Source organism: Pezoporus flaviventris, unplaced genomic scaffold (assembly GCF_033815535.1).
Source record: "Pezoporus flaviventris isolate CSIRO_AGI_PZ_B2104156 unplaced genomic scaffold, CSIRO_AGI_Pfla_v1 ptg000083l, whole genome shotgun sequence".
Taxonomy (NCBI): Eukaryota; Metazoa; Chordata; class Aves; order Psittaciformes; family Psittacidae; genus Pezoporus; species Pezoporus flaviventris.
The window spans coordinates 206,211-223,625 of NW_026892631.1; the positions used below are offsets into that span (position 1 = coordinate 206,211).

Genomic DNA, 17,415 nt, shown 5'->3' on the forward strand with positions numbered 1-17,415 from the left:
TACATACTTATGACTGTAGAACTTGAAAGTTCTTCAGCTCCAAACTATAACATATAGATGTTTGAGATTGAGGTAATTCATGGTCTGCAAATCTCTTGCCAACAGCTTCAAGAGCTTGTGAGCACCTCAGCTCAGAGGGAAGATAGCTGATTTAACTTGTATAGCCCCCAACATCCCTCCAGCTGAGCCACCAAAACCAAACATCTGCACAACAAATGGCTCTGTGTGAGAATTAAATTTTACTCTCAGAGTAAAATGGTGGACATATATTTACCTCAATTGTGCTTAGCAGCAATATAACTAATGTTGTGGAGTTATGCAATATAGGGGTTTAAACCTTATGGATGTAAAGTACAATACTTGCAGATAACTATGAACTATTTTGGTGTCCCTTTATAAAGTGATTCCTGAACTTGCTAGTAAGCAAACTCAGCCAGCACAAGAAAGATGGCAGAAGTAATGTAAAAACTTTTATTAGAGGGTTTTAAGGTGTTTACAAAAGTTGACACTAATAGACTCAATATCCCTTCAAAGTAGGGTACTACATCATTTAAAACTGTAGCTTAAAATGCATCAATTGTTTAAGTGCACACAGATATTCCACAAGAAAAAAAGCTACATCTAAAAATTAACCTATTAGCTGAACTGTAATTTGGCCAGGAAGCCAAAGTTCACACTGTTACTGAGGAGACAGTGTGAGCAAGTCACTGAGGAGGCAAAAGTGTTAAATTTATTTCCAGTTCTGTCAGGACACATCACCTTTGTCTTTCATTTCTCAATCTGTTAAATGGAGATAATAATACTTATCCTTTTTTGTAAAGCTCTCTGAGATCTACAAAGTAAAAGCTCTGACTAAGCTTTATGTATGTATAGCGGTGGTTATTATAGCGATACAGGAATGTTCATCAAAAAACAAAGATGTAGCTGTCTAAATGTCAATAACAATTCACAGTGCCGATGTTATTTTAATGGTGTAGGTAATCTCAGCTAAATGTTCAAATCTCTTCTACCAACAAAAGCACAGCATAGGGAAGAGTAGAATTTGGACAAATCTCTTCTGTGAAAGTCGACTGACCTGTAGAACAAGCTAAGCCCACTACTTTCAAACCAACACGTTAGAATATACAGCAGATTTCTTTAATCTGAAAGATACTTCCTGTAGCTTGTGGAGAAGGTCCTCAGCTCTGTGCTTCCAAAGGAACAGGATGGCATGACAAATAAGTAGTCAAGTTTCTGCTGAGTCATAACGAGAAAGGCCCTCTATTAAACTAATAATGCTTTGATTATCAAAACTACGGAGACCCCCCTCCCCAATGGTAATTATATATTGCACACAAAACATCCTTTTGACTATTTCAAACATTCCTCATCACCAAGGTCTTTAGTGTAAGATTTCCCTTAGCTTAACCCTCTTTATCCAATGCATAATCCCGAGAGACTCCTTACTACTAAAGTAATAACTGGCAACCAGCAATAATTCTACTGCGAATTTCTCGACAGAAGAACCATGTATCTATCAGCTTGATATATTGTCTTTAAGATGCAATGTTGCTCAAAAAGCTCACCTCAAGCTTTAATATGACCCTCATGGGGCAACCACTCCACTTGCAGCCTACTGAATCAACATCTAGCCCAGTAAATCCTCACTTACCAGGGTGGAAAGCCACACTTTATAAGAGGACACTACAAAGGTAGAATAAAATATTAAATCAGATGTTAATTCTAATGAAAGAATTTATAAACAGCACCTCAAAATAATAAAACCTGAAGACTGCTTCAAACTGAGAATCATACAGTATGTTCCAGATACTCACATGTATGCAGACGAGTCAAGAAAGATCTGATCCCTGCTTGGCCACTAATATGCTAAGCAGTATTTGAAAAGTGTTTCAAATTCACTTCTCAATTTCTTTATCTTAAATCACATATGTAGTAGTAGTTGCCTTTGTAAGTATTTGTTTATTTTAGGACAGCAAGCATCGTGTTAAGCAACTGTGCTTAAATGTTTACTTCATGTTGGAAGCCTATGGTTGAGAAGTATTCATTATATTTATCATAGGGATATATAGAATCATAGAATGGTTAGAGTTGGAAAGGACTTTGAAGCTCATCCAGTTCCAACCCCGTGCCACAGGCAGGAACACCTCGCACTAGAGCAGGATGCTCCGAGCCCCGTCCAACCTGGCCTTGAACACTGCCAGGGATGGGGCAGCCACAGCTTCTCTGGGTAACCTGTGCCAACACCTCACCACCCTCATAGGGAAGAACTTCTGCCTAAGAGGTCATCTCAGTCTCCTCTCTGGCAGGTTAAAGCCATTCCCCCTTGTCCTGTCCCTACAGGCCCTTGTAACAAGTTCCTCTCCACATTTGTTGTAGACACCCTTTAGGTACTGGAAGCTGCTCTAAGATCTCCCCAGAGCCTTTGGTTCTCCAGGCTGAACAAGCCCAGCTCTCTCAGCCTGTCACCATCTGAAATATAAATTTTCTGAAAGTAGTATGCTTTGAGTAGGACTATTAAAAGTTAACTACCATTAGGACAATAAAGTATTATTTAGTTATAAAAATACCTGCACTTGTAATCTGTAATAAGCGGAAGAAAGCACAGTAGAGTGCAATCTGATATCTATCAAACAGATGTAAACTCATACCAGCTTTGAAATGAAGTGACACCACTTTTAACAGCTATCAGATATACCAGCCCTGCTGCATCTGTGATATCTGCAGATGGGCTATGTAAATGCGACAATACAATTTGACACATCTGCATATGTAAAACATTTAGCACAAATGATACATTTGTATCTTATTAAAATACTTTTCATACACGAGGATGCAAACAGTAACTGCAGGTATTTAACTACAGAGGAGGAAAATAGGCTCTCCACAGTTTGTGGCAAAACAGCAAGGAAAGTTTCAGTCAAACTGCCTTTAGATGAATGTTTCATTCAGTCATTCTTTTCCAGGTTCAGTTCACAAGCCTCATTTGTTTCATTACAGTCTTTGTTTAGATACTCCCGATTCATTTTCTATTTTAGGTGCCCATACTGAGATCATCTCTTTACAGTTTTTTTTAGGGCAATGCGTTCTGCACGTTGACATTTGTTTCTTCAGATTTTCCCAGCTATGCCTGTTACCAAGTTGCTTGCTTGGTCCAAATAATTCCAGTCATTGAACTCTTCATAGTTTTCAACATGGGCATGTGTTTTTGTTTCATTTAACTGTAAGACAGGCCATGGTGCTAGGCCATACGTCATCCTGAGAAGGGCATGCTAGTTATAAACCCTTATCTACTGGCAAAGCAGAAGACTGCTTTTTTTTATTCCTTATCTTCACAGGTTCATTGAGGTTTACTCTGGTTTGGATTTTAACTCTATTTTCCCAGTTATCTTTCCTACTCAGTGTATAATGAATATACACAGTTGTTCATAATTTTTCATTTAATATATATGTTCAACCATGCTGTTTTCCACCTAACTTAATGCCTAAACAATGTATAGACTATTCTTGGATTTTTCTTTATTATTTTCTAATTTCATTGTTACATGTTTTCTGTCAGAGATATATCTCCATCTAATAGTAATAAGACAATGCACCCCTTGTTCAACATACATCTACACACTTTGGAACATACAACGTGGTAAGGTCCATGGTGGCCTTCTTGCTTGCTCCTCTCTGACAAATGGGGTTTGGGAAGAAAGGAAGCTGCACTATCAGAACAAGAAAGTAGAGATGCAAAAGAGTACCTTAAAGACTAAACTTTCCAGTAAATCCAAACCTGTTCCTGTTAGTGACTTTTTTAAGAAGTATAACATAAATAGGGTACAGAAATAATTTTGTTCTCTCTTCACTATCTAACCTGTTTTATTCATATAAACTCTGCTATGATCTTAATTTCACTTGAAAAGGAGCGGCTCTGCAAATCTTTTCACTTTTCACAGCGTTAATCTTTAATTTTACTTGTACTTCTAAGGCACAAGATCACTTGCAGAAATTAAATTCAGAAATTTGAAAATTCTAAATTTTCATCTTTATCTGGATCAAAATTTTACCTTTAGCTGGATTGTAAGTATAAGCTCTAACTGCTTTTTTTTCCTCCACTTGCGCTATTTGGTATACCAAGCTGCAGAGCACAACTTTAGCAGGGCTTTACAGACCTGAAGTTTAAGACGACTGCCTTTCAAAATCCCAGAGCTTTCTTACTTATATCTCATTAATACTGCTCTAATGAAAAACAGTCAGACCTCCCTCTCCATTTAATAAACTTTTCTTCATATACAACCTCAACATCTACAGTCCAGATATGGGTCTCAACTATGCGTAACAGATGTCCCTTTCCTAAGTGTTTTATTTTACTGAGGTCAACCATACGAAAACATTTATAGATTTGTCTCCTTTTCCTTTATATAAGGAGTAACCTACCTTCCTTCCTCATGCTAGTTAGAAGTTTATCCATGCTGCTCAGCAAGAACTTTGCTACACTCTCAAAGCTACAAAAGAATGCCAATAAGCAATTAGCTCAATGATTAATGATTTTAATACCTGTAATAAAGACAGTGGATGGAATTTATAACTACCCAGTAAAACTAATTATTTATCAGGCTGTTTAAAAGAATGTCTAGCCAATAACTCTCATATCACAAAATTAATTGAAGAAAAAGCACTATGAGGAAAAAATATAAGTATTGGTTTTACAAACTCAGGCAGAAACTGCAATTAAAGAAACAGCTCCTGTGGGTTAATTGTGACTCTGGCTACTGGAAAATTAAATATCTCTGTGCCATAGCTTTGAGAAACTATCAGATCTCCCTTTTTTTTTTTTTTTTAACTTAGGGGAACAAACATAGCAAGAGCAGGGGAAACAAGATCCTGTCTATCTTCATGCAGAAGCTCCAGTTTCCTTCTTGAGCAGCTTTAGATTAATTAAGGACTTCTTTGTTTGTTTTGAAAGAAGGAAGGTGAATTAATTTGACATTACCATCAAAATCTTACAGCTTCCCTTAGATATGATATCTGCAGGCAGAGAGCTATGATCAGAGGCATGCATGCGGTATGCTAGCGTCCACATTGGTGGAATCATCTCTGGTTAGAGTCTCATAGACTGCTGGCAAGGAAACACTTGACTAAACTGAACCTTCTTTCTTAATGTTGATGGCAAAATTTCAAAGAGCTGGAAGCTGGCTTTTAATCCTTTTACTTTGTGTTTGAAACTAGACAGTTCTTATATAGCTATGGAAATGGGGGCTTCCCAAAAGCAAACACATCAATAAAGCAAATTACATCACTAATGGTTGGGAAAAGACCAGGGAAGAAAGTTTAAACCATGTAGCTTTAAGAATAATAGTTGAGCAAAGGGATGGACGTAAAAATCTTCAACTTCACAGAAGTTTTGCAAAGAGAGAATCTCTGTGTCCTGGAAAACAGAACATACAGTAATGGGATTAAAATGTTGCAAGAAGGATTTCAAATCTTCATCAGAGAAACCAAATGTTTTTCCAGAAATGAGACAACTTATGGCTTTGAGGAAAGAAGATACACAAAATGATTTCATGAACTCCTTTTCAGCCTAATGTTTCAATTAAAGGGATTCTAACATCATGTAAGATGAAGAAAGAAAAAGAAAAGGGAAAAGGCAAGGAGGTGGTGAAGTTACCAGAAGCCTAAGCCTCTGTCTGAAACATAAGCTTGTGAAAATTAATTTTTAATATTGTTTCATTCTATGACCAAAAGCAAAAGGATAACATAGGATATTCCAAACCAGAAAGCATCATTCCACCTGAACAAGAGAACATGGTTTCTGCAACTGATTCTTGTTATAACTCCACGTGTTGTGAAATAAACTTACAGAAACCTAACTGAATGCTAAAGAAAGTGAGGTGTTAGAAAGATGTGAATGGTCTCGTTAAATAAGAAGTCTCCTGGTTCAATGCATTGTGCGCACTCCTGCAGTATAAATGCGACAGTACTTAGTCACAGAACAGTGTAGCCTTCTGGCAGAAAACTGAAGTTGCCAGCTGATGTGCATTTTGACAGAACCACTTTATATACCCCTAAATCTACAGACTGGAGAACAACGCAGGTTTGCAAATAAAGTAGATCTGCAACAAAATTACTTGCAGTTATTTTTAATCCATTTCTTTTTTTCCTGTGGAATATTGCCATTTCTGATGCAATCCAAGCTTGAAAATTTCCATAAATAGAAAACATACCTGACAAGATGACAGATAAGCTGTTGTTAGGGAGCCACTATGCACAGTGGATGGTGCAGTCTTATTAACTTTGAATGTCCTACAGGTACCTGCAGGATCCAGGTCAATGGGCTACCTTTTGGCCATGAAACAAACAAAACTGTAAGAGACACTTTTCCCCTCAAATTCTTTCCTTTATTTGCAGAAAGAGAAGGAAAAGAAGTTTCCTCAAAGTTTCTGCTCCTAGCAATCTAGGAAACACAGAGCTGGATTTAATTCACAGCTGCTAATTAACTTCTTTATGCCATAGGAAGTAACCAAAAAGATGTCTTTTTATAGGGAAAATGAGAAGCAGGTGTTAAGGAAGAAGGAAATGGTTCTTCTCACATTCACCTATTGTCCCCATCCCTCTCATCTCCTCCACAGACAGCACAACCAGGAATTCTGACTCTCCAGCATGTTTGGAGGGGACCAACTCTCTATTGTGGCTTTGTGAAACCACTGAACCGCCTCAAGCTGCCACCTCTTTTCCTTCCCTTTCTGTAACAGGAATGTGCGTTTACACTGCCACATTTCTAGTGGCATTTATGTGTTGTTTTGATACATGGAGACCTCATAGCAGCCTTCCAGCATCTGAAGGGGGGCTATAGGGATACTGGGGAGGGACTCTTCATTAGGGACTGTAGTGATAGAACAAGGGGTAACGGGTTAAAACTTAAACAGGGGAAGTTTAGATTGGAAATTATGAAGAAGTTCTTTACAGTAAGGGTGGTGAGGCACTGGAATGGGTTGTCCAGGGAAGTTGTGAATGCTCCATTGCTGGTGGAGTTCACGGCCAGGTTGGACAGAGCCTTGGGTGGCATGGTTTAGTGTGAGGTGACCCTGCCCATGGCTGGGGGGTTGGAACTGGATGATCTTAAGGTCCTCTCCAACCCTAACTATTCTATGATTCTATGATTCTAAATATTATGATGTATAAACAGAACACCTAGAAAATCAGTATTGTTGAATAATAAAAGTAAATATAAGATACAAATAAAGAAAAATTATCACCTTACTTCTAAATAGAAATACCCATTGTCTAGCATAATAAATAAACCATTTTTCACAGGAGATTCACATTAAAGGATCAGATGACTTTATCATTACTGCAAACTTGCAAAGACCAAGGCACTGCCTCCTTGGTTGTGAGTACATCTGGGTATCTCAGCTGAGATGTGCCATCATTAGTACATCTCATTCCAGTTTTGGTTTTAGTCTCCTAATGGTACTGATAGGAAATAATATTAAAGCTACAAACATAGCTGGTCTCACTGTGGTTCAGATTTTGTGATACATTCATAGTATGATATTCCCACAATTGTTCATACACCACTGTTTTCTGCAAGACACTTGTAGAGTTTCTGAAAGCTTTTGTATATTCTGACTTACCTAATCTTACTAAATATATCTTTATGAAATATACGATATGAGAAAAGCAACTAGTTCTTAACTATTTTGTTCATCTCTCCAAAAGTGCCACAGGAGTGTACTAGGGAATATGTTGTCAAAGACACCATGGAATTTTATCTTCTCATTTCCCAGTTTCTCTAATGTGTAGACTCTTATTACAACAATATCAAAGTGTCTTCTATGCCAAAGCACTGAAATAAACATATTACCACTGAAATTCAGAAATTTGGAAGGTTCAAAATCTTACCAATTTTGCAAACTCTAACTTTACAGACTGGGAGTCTCCTCTTTGCTTGCAAGAAGTGTTGTTCATCTAAAGACAGTGGAAGTCATGCCTTTAAAATACTGAGTATATAATTCCTTGAAAATTTACCTCTTACAGTTCAATCAAGTGCCTTCTAAAACTTTGCTCCCTGGAAGTATTTTTCAGTGTCAACCATATTCTTACAAACAGAAGTTTAAAAATAATAATAATCGTCATTCACTACTTCACTTCAATCTTCAAGCTATTAAAAAACATATTATATTTTCCTGTTCATTGAAAGTGAACAAGGCTGAAAACAAAAAATATCAAAGCAACAATACTTATTAAGTAGAAACTCTGGTTTGTGTGCTATCTTAACCTGCTTCCCAATTCACTGTAAGGCATTCAAAGAATACAGCCTTTGAAGTAGCCTATACTCTGGTTTTCTTCTGTAAAGTACAGCATGTGTCAGGTTCAGACAAATACAAAAAATGACTGTATATTTTATTAAAAGCTTATTTTTTCCCTCTCTCTCTCTTTTTAACAAAAGTCTAATTAAGTAGTTGTTCCCTTAGGTACAAAGTACACAGTTCATAATTCATTTGATATAAAATGTCAGTTTAGATTTTCGCACTTGTTTGATAAATGAGAAAAAACATGTACGTTTCAATTTCCTTCTACGAGCCTTTACTAGCAGAAGCCCCCCTCCCCTTCTGCTGCTCAAAGACCTTTATGTTAAATTAAACATCAAGATTCAGAAACTGTAGGGAATGGTATTTCCAAGGCATACAGTACAAATACGTGAGACTGTTAAAAAAAAGGTAATGATTTTTCCTACCAGTAAAGTGATGTCTCCCAAAGAGCATCTTTGATCCTTGATTTAGTTTTCAGTTATAATTTAATATACAAAAACTGTCAGCAGCTTTCCTTACATTTAGACAAAGTGATATAGGCAGCTCCACAAAGAGCAAAATACAACATTCAAGGGCTTGCTCCCCTCCCAATACGTGCTTGTGACTCTAAAGTCCATCAATATTAATGGGGAAAATCTGTGTACATCAAAGGAGATGGCAGAGAGTTCATTTAATTGTATCTGTCATCATTAATGGTATGAAGTGCTTTTTCCTATATTACCAAATCCTGCCATTGATCAACATGCAAAAATCTCAGGGAGGTAATCTGCACAATGGCAAAAAGCAGAATCAAAAATTTAGTTCTGGAAATAAAACTACTGTAATTAGGAAAATAACAACAAAACACTGTATGCTGTTCTCTTAATGTAACACATGAGGCCGAGCCTGACAAATCTGAACTATCACATTTACAGAGTAAACAAGAATTCTTATCACTTCTCACAATTGCCAACCGCAATGCTATGGCTGTCAGTTCATGTTACATTCTAGTTCAACAGCTGCAGTACCAATAACTTAAGCTGTATTAGAAAGTAGCAATAGGATCATGTTCTGATGCTCATGCTGAGTATCAGCACTGATCCACAAATGCCCAGGACTCAGTACCTGCTCCTCTTGCCCCCATTGCTGCTGACATATACATTGCTTCACCCCAACCTGAAAAGTGCCTTTAGCCCTGGGTTACCATAGCATCTCCTCTGTCTTCTCCCCCAGTAAGACTGTTTTTCCCCTCTCCCTTGTAGTAGTTTCAACAGGAAAGATGGGCAGTAGTCTGCCTCCCTTGCTTATGAACCGAAAAATTAGCACACTGCCTGGCAAGTGGGAGATGAGAATGTTTGTTAGTCATTTTAGAACGAATAATCCAGATCCCTCTCTTTTGGCCAGTGCTCTGAGATGAGCTGTGACAGAATAGGAAAGGTGACACCTCTGTTCCACCTAACTGTGGCAAAAATCCCTAACTTTTAATGGATTGGTCCCCCACTAAAAATAGCATTTCAATTGACAGAAATATGATCTGGTGTTACCCACTGAAGCAAAATTTTTAATATTTAAGGTGAATAAAAAGCAATTCAGACAAGCCTATTCACACATGGAAATAATTGTGTGAAATCCACAACTGAGTTATCTGATAGAAGGGGAAAAGGGTCACAACCTTTTATACTCAACCCATTGACATAGGATGTTCTAGATACTCTTAACAAACCATTTATATGAATTAACTCTTGGCTTCATTTCCTTCGATAATGGTGAAGAACACACAAATTCACTGCAAATGGTGGAAGTGTGTCAATATACAACAATGAATAAATAACCTGTTCCCAAGTATTTTTACTGAAAAGGCCTTGGCTACTCTCTTATTGTTCAAAATTGGGCATCCTAATTGATTAAAAGCCTTAGTAACAACATTACGTTTCATTCAAACCCAAGCCAGGCTGTTTGTGTTTTGCCTTATATGCCACGAGACGTGTCAAAACATTTACTCCAGTCTGCACATACAATTCACCCTATGTTGAGGTGAAAGAAATACTTTGGCAACATTTATTCTCTACAATACAGATTTTCTTCAATCTTTTGACAAAAGGTAACGAAGAAGGGAAAATCTCCTCTCCTTTGTTCATTTTTAAACACTGAAAGGGCTAAATCTTCATCACAGAAAATTTACAGCTGATTAATTCAGATTACAACCATCAGGAGCTTTCTGTCGAATTTTTTGGACAGCACTACCAATTTCTTAAGCATAACCCTCTCAGACAAGCTTCTTAGGATGTAAGAGCACTCACAATTTTGGTAAAAGTTAAAACAGAGAATAGAGAAGTATTCTTTCTTTACGGAATGCCATCTCTTTACTCATTCAACTTCATTTCTTTCTTCATGTTCTGTTAGAGCCGTTTAGATAATCTAAAAGCAGCCAACCTAAATTCATGTATTTACTATATATACAATGATTGCATTTAATTATGGTCACGTTCTTCATGAAGAGGCAATCCCCAGGTCTAAGCTGAGGGACAAGAAGGAAGGCTGACAGACTTTCTGGCACGTATATTACACTTCTCAGCATGAGGCTGAACATAAAAATCTTTTTTACTTTCCCTTGCCAAGACAATGCCTGTCTTTCTGTCTATATGTAAAATAGGAATAACAAACCACAGTCACTTTAGAAGCCTACTGGAAGGCTGAATTAGTAAAGATTTGTAAAAATCATAAAGTAAGTACGTCAGTATAAAAAGCAGTAAGAATTAACATAATTCAGTACTGGATGTATCCCACCATAACATGGAATACATGAATTCCCTTTCTCTCTTATTTTACTAACCTGGAATTAATTGAAGAGCACAGTATTTCTTTGTCAGAAGAGTGAATAAGACCTACATACAAGTCCACAGAAAAAAAAAAGACAAAAAAATCCAGCATGCATGCATGAACATTTATACACTAATCGCATACATATTTGCATGTGTGCATCTGCACACTTTCTTTTCAGAAAGAAAAACACAGTGAAGAAAGCGTGTCAAATGTCAGGAATCACTGAGGACTGTAGACATATACAGTCAGCTTTGTTGTAAGAAAGAGGGTAGCATATGACAACTGTGCATTATATAGGTACCAGAGGAGAAATTGTGACTCTAATGACTGATTCTCACTCAACTTCCCTTTTCTCTCCCTTTTGGTCTTTATAGAGAAGTATATTTCTCCTTAGGTACTCAGTCAACTACCCCAAAGACAACATGAGGGATGATGCATAATAAGGAGCATTTTACTAGGAAAAAATCAAACATAAAATGCCACCAGAACAAATAATTAATTATATGGAGGAAAAATGCTTTATGATAAGAAGGCTGACTTCCATAGTCTAGATGCTTCAAGTGCAGAAAACTAAAGACCAAAACAAAAAAAAAAACAACTGAAAAACAGCCACTAAACCACAGACAGTTGCCTTGATGACAGTTAATGAAAATGCCATTTTATTCTGGAAACTACAGGGGCAGGAGTTGTCAAAAATAAATATAATAAATTGAGCTTTTTAGAAAAGCAGTGCAAATCACCACAGCAAAGTAACATAAAAAGTAATCCAATTCTTGCATATATCTGGAAAACAGTTATAAAGAAAAAAAATCATGGTGTGATTTTTCAAATGTCTTCTGTATGTTTTCACTAGGAATTTCAATGTCATTTTACTGTAGAATTCCTTCAACAGAACCACCTAATTTGTCACATAAAGAATGTTGAATTTAATTGGAGTACTGAACTGGTTCAGATTTACAAAGAATTAAAAAAAAAATCCCTACCATGAATAAGGTTAAGATTATATAAAAATTTCAAACTTCATCTAAATTGTGTCCTTTTATATGTACAACTGAAATTGCTCTGAAATAGATTTATATGCTGGTAGGTCATAATTTTAAATAATTATCTGCTGCTAAATTCCCCACTACTATATAGTCTTCTGGTTTTTAGTAGTACAATCAAGCTGTAGTTTCCAGCATGAATTCTCTACCACAGATTTCTTCCAAGAGATTTTAAGTACAGCCTGGACCTCATGATAAGCCTAAGATTTTGGAAAGACCTGGAGTGAGACCTCCACATTGAGGTTAATTGCCAGCTTATAGATGATTATTTGGCTATTTCAAGCTGTTCTTCCTTTCTCATCTGGCACTCTCCAATCAAGAAAAAAAAAAAATCAATGTTCTTCAAGGCAACTAAAATTGCAGTTTTGATCTTCTTGCTGTTTCATGAAGCTCCAGAAGACAGACAGCAACCTAAGAGCTGATACAGGTGACGTACGTTGCGGGCATGGAAACAGCATAGCTCTAGCTCTGGGAGATCTGCCTAGCCCCAAAAAGACAGGGTGCAGGGACAAAGGGAAGGAAGCAATCATAGCTGAAGTGTCATTGTCTTCTGGAACTCCCCAGTTTTATGAGTAGGGACTTATACTAAGGCCCAATTTAAAGCAACCTTGAGACAGTCCTTTATGATCTGTGGAGTTAGGCTGAGCCCCAACTCGCTGCAATTCAGGAAAGTGGACACCTCTGTGCCTCTTGTTGCTGGAGTCTGAAGACACAACCTTTCAGGAATGAGACTTACTTCTCTCTTCTTTTGCCACACAAAACCAAGAATAGGCTCAGTATGAGCTTAAAGATGTGCTGAACAGACTGGGAGAGGGGAATAGAAGAGGAAAGTAGAACTAATGAAAATGACAATCAATTCAATATTGCAGAGGTTAGAGAAGAATTATTGCTTCATTAGAACAACTCCCAGTTTTCCACACACAGTTTTGCAGTCCTCCTCTTATCTTTCTGGACAAAAAGAACTGAAATGGCCAATTTACACAGCTTGCTGCTGACACTCTTTAATTAGCTAGGTCATTAACGAGAGATGTAGGAAAGCTGTTCCTCTCCCTAGTCTATCCTGCTGTCTCTCCTTAAACTACCTCTAGAAAAGATATGGTCACAATTTTTCATGAAGAACTTTCTGTTAACACTCCTCACCTCACTCCTGACAACTTGTTCATAATTTTGCTTAAAATTTCCTGTTCTTCATCAAAATCAGAGATTATATGAATCTGAAGTTATACAGGTATCACGAAAATTGTTGAGAATTCAGAATTGTTTTAAATATCTTTTTGCAATGAATATAACAGATTGATGTGAGAAGCTTTTCTTTTATTTTTCTTCCAAGTTTCATTTATTTTTATCCATTTTTAAATCCCTTTTTTACTAACCTAACTTTACAAGAAGTGACATAAGAGAATGGAAAAGAAAAATGGAAAAGAAACAGAAGACATAGAACATAAAGAATTGCGCTGAGTTTTAGTCTAAGCCTATAGGAAAAAGACAGACAGGAAGAAGGCAAGAATAAATTAAAAAAATGTCTCAGAAACACCTGAAATTTGAAGTAAATTCTCTCAAAACAAGTTTTACAGTGTGACTTTTAGTGTGATACTGAGCATCATGGAAAACCAAACCTGTCTCACAGGGAAAAACTCAAGCATATTCTGGTTTGATTTTTCTTCCTAAATAATTCTGGCCTAACAGCATCCATTTGTTGTTTACTGAATATTCATTCATCTAAGGAGGCCTATTGGCTTCGGTGATCAACTTTCATGACCACTTTTAGATGTGAATATAAGTTGTATGATGTGATTGTTTGCATCATTCGAGCAATGATTCTACAATCAGGTTCAATATCTAGTCCCAAAGGTGTTGCTGCCTAAACTAACAGTGGCTAAAATCCTCTGGTTGCAGGACTCCATCCTCTGTAGATGTTGTACAAACATCGACAGCCACAAATAAGTAGGCTCACTTTTTGCTGCTGGAAACTAGCCCAGGCTTGTAGTCAGAGCCATGCAGCATCCCATATAGAAACAAGGGACCAGCAAAGGGAAGGTTCTTAAGAATCCAAGGCAAAATCTGACATTTTTACTAGACATTCCTATGTTGTGCAAATCAGAGACAGAGCATAGAAACAAACATATTCCATAAATTATGACAGAGATTAAAGAGACCCTTCACCGCTTAGGCAAATATTTTCTTCCAGAGTTTCTTCCCTTTTGTGCTTTACAAAGGAAATATATATCAGTTCTTGGAGATTTTTCTATAGCTAAGTCAGCACCAGGTGAACGGTTTGAAATCCCCAACAGAAGCAACTACACAAAGACAACTCTGCAATGGGATACAGATTTCCCATCCACAGCAAGCCTCATATCTCTTGTCATTACTTGGGAATCTAGTCCTTTTATGTTCTTTGGAGGTGGTGATTGAGCCTCCACATTCCTGCTTCCCATCTGATATGCAGCTTGTCTCTCTCAGCTACCTCTTTTACATCTACTTTTTCCAACATAATCTATCTTCTTTCTTTCCACTCACACTTCTTATTCCCTTATATATTAGGGCTCTTGCAGTTGAAGGAAGTGAACAAATAGACTTAACTGGAGTATAAGCTATTAACTGTAGTGACTGCAGTTTGTCTGCAGCTAGCTTACCATCTCTTATTACAAAGAAATCCTAAATTAACAGGGTCTTCTATGTGCCACTACACCAGAAATAGCACTCACTAAGAAGGAAAATATATAACCAAGAATTCAATATAGATTTTTTTCCCAGATTTCTGCAGGTTTACATCCCCTGTATCATTTCAATTCATTTACCTAATTCAATTATTTCTAAAACAATTTATTCTCCAGATTTTTTACTGGCTGGCAACCTCAAATTAATGTGAAGCATGAGGTAGTATGTTATTTTTTTCAACTCCTCCCAAAGCAGTTTAGGACAAGATAAATAGAATAAATTTATTCTTTTTGGAAAAAATATAAAACTAAAAAAATATTAACTTCTTTCTATGTGGTATGAAATCTGTCACTAATCATTTTAAACTATGCCCTTTTAAGCTTCTTCCATCCCTTTTAGCTTTCTATGCAGTTCTTTGATGTAACAGTTTCAGAGATTTCAGTTCATCTGGAAAAAAAGATTGAAGTCTTGAGGCAAAAAAAGCAGAGTATTTAAAATTTATATACTCCATAATGCCTTTGTTCTGAACTTGAACATCCTGAAAAACTTCTATGCTTTCTTTTGCCTTCTGACTCTGAAGATAATTTGTTCTCATGGTTTCAGCTTCTTATTATGAAACAGTGACTTTAACTGGTGGTTCCAGCATTTAAGTACATGCACAGTCATGGCTGACCCTTTCTGATCAATTGCCAATCCATACAGGTTTGACTGATAAAAGAGCCAATTAGATTTAAGCAAATTAAGGGACACCACCAATGTCAACCACTTATTAAACTAAATGCTGAATTCCATGCATACAAAACACTAATGCACCAAGTCTTATTAAGAGTTGAAATCCTAACCCCATTAGTAACTCCAGACCACTACAGGGTAAGGGTGAAAAGAAAGCTTCATATTTATGGATTAACATTAGGATTCAGTTTGTTGTGGGTTTTTTTTTTCATCTTTCCAAGAACACTTGAACCTGCACTGCAATTTTACTCAAGAGCTAAGATAAAATAAATTCCTTATTTCTGAGACTTTTTTTAAAAAGCATTGACTTTAAGTGTGGCAAATCAGCTTGATGAGAAATGAAGGTGTATTCAATCAGGTAACGTTAAAGATACGGTGTGCTTTCTATCATGTGCAATGCCTCTGAAGTAAAAACAAAATGAAACTAAAGAAATGCATGTTGAAAAAAAAATTGGATCATAATTGTGACCTGCAATAACTTCAGAATGCAATACTCTTTTGTCCTCTATCACTCGCTCTCTTACACAGTCTTCCAACAAGCTTCATAAAGCATACTCCACAGAAAATAAAATTCCTTCTGGTTTTACTAGCATCTAGATTTTGTTTAATGATTTACAAAGTGTTTGTAAGTGAAGGCACTGAATACAGCCCAGTGTAAAGTTACCACTACACTCATAATTTAGCATGCAATGGAATTGTATGTAATCCAAAAAGTCATCATCATAAACATCATGGTAAATATACATTTGCCTAGATATACATGTGTGTGTGTCTGCATGTGTGCACACATATAGTGAGAGTACTCTCATATGCACTGCTTCACTTATTATTCATTTCACTACAGATCACAGTCCACTGGATAATAGTATGGAAGATTTCGTTAATAACTCTCACTGCTAATTTAATTCTACTAAACACACATATCCTACTGAATGCCACATGCTTTTCAGCATGATTTTATGTGTAAATCAGGATAATATGTTTTCAGATCATTAACTAAAAGGAAGCGTGAACTAAAACCTATTTAATCAATGAGGTATTGCTTTTAAACTACCACAAGGTCATAAAGAAGATAATTTCAAAGCTATAAGTTTTCTAGTTGTAATCAACAACAATCTAATGATGAAAGAAAGTGTATCTTAACGGCTGTCATAAACTTGTACACATCCTTGCCCATCTATAAAGATCCCTTACCTTCTCCTTTGGTAAAATTTTCACTACCAAATTTTGCTATTTCTGCATGCAAAACTGAAGTATGACACTGGGATCAGAAATGTCAGCATCTAACTTCTCTGTGTTAAGAAAGCAGTAAAACAGTTTTATTGTTATATGAAAATGTATATCTGTTAATATTAGGTGTAATTTGGCAATCAGATTAGAAAAGCATAAAATCTTCTGGGAATTTACCTTTTCTGTATTCCTCAGTAATGTGTCATACAGACTGCATTTTATTTGTTCACTTCTCAGAAGCTGTTCTATTGGTTTGGCCCCAAAGTCAACCCATCTATCTAAAAACAAACAGTTCCAAGTGTATTTTTAAGATGTAAGGTTTATGGGATTTTGTTTGTTTGTTTGTTTTCCTTTGCCTTTTTTCTTTATTTTACTTTCAAACGTTCTATCAATCTACACTATTCCTGATGATCAGCTGCAGCTACAACTCTCAAGATCAAGTTGAGCTCTCACATTAGAATTCAAAATTGCCTCAAATTCATTGTTTCCACTGGCATTTATTCAACAAAAACTAATTCACTAGGATGTCCATGAAAAGAGAATGCAAAAGGAACACATATGCATCACTTATAAATTTAAGCTTTCATAAAAAAGATTACAAATGAAAATAAATCGTGCACAGTGTTTAGGGAGTACCTGCTCAAGCCTTTTTTATT

General features: G+C 36.4%; 1 protein-coding gene across 4 annotated transcripts in view; it reads right to left on the bottom strand.

Annotated features, from left to right (window-relative positions):
* USH2A (usherin) overlaps positions 1 to 17,415 on the bottom strand; it is a 372,149-nt gene that overhangs the window by 138,104 nt on the left and 216,630 nt on the right. The gene's annotated exons all lie outside the window — the stretch shown is intronic.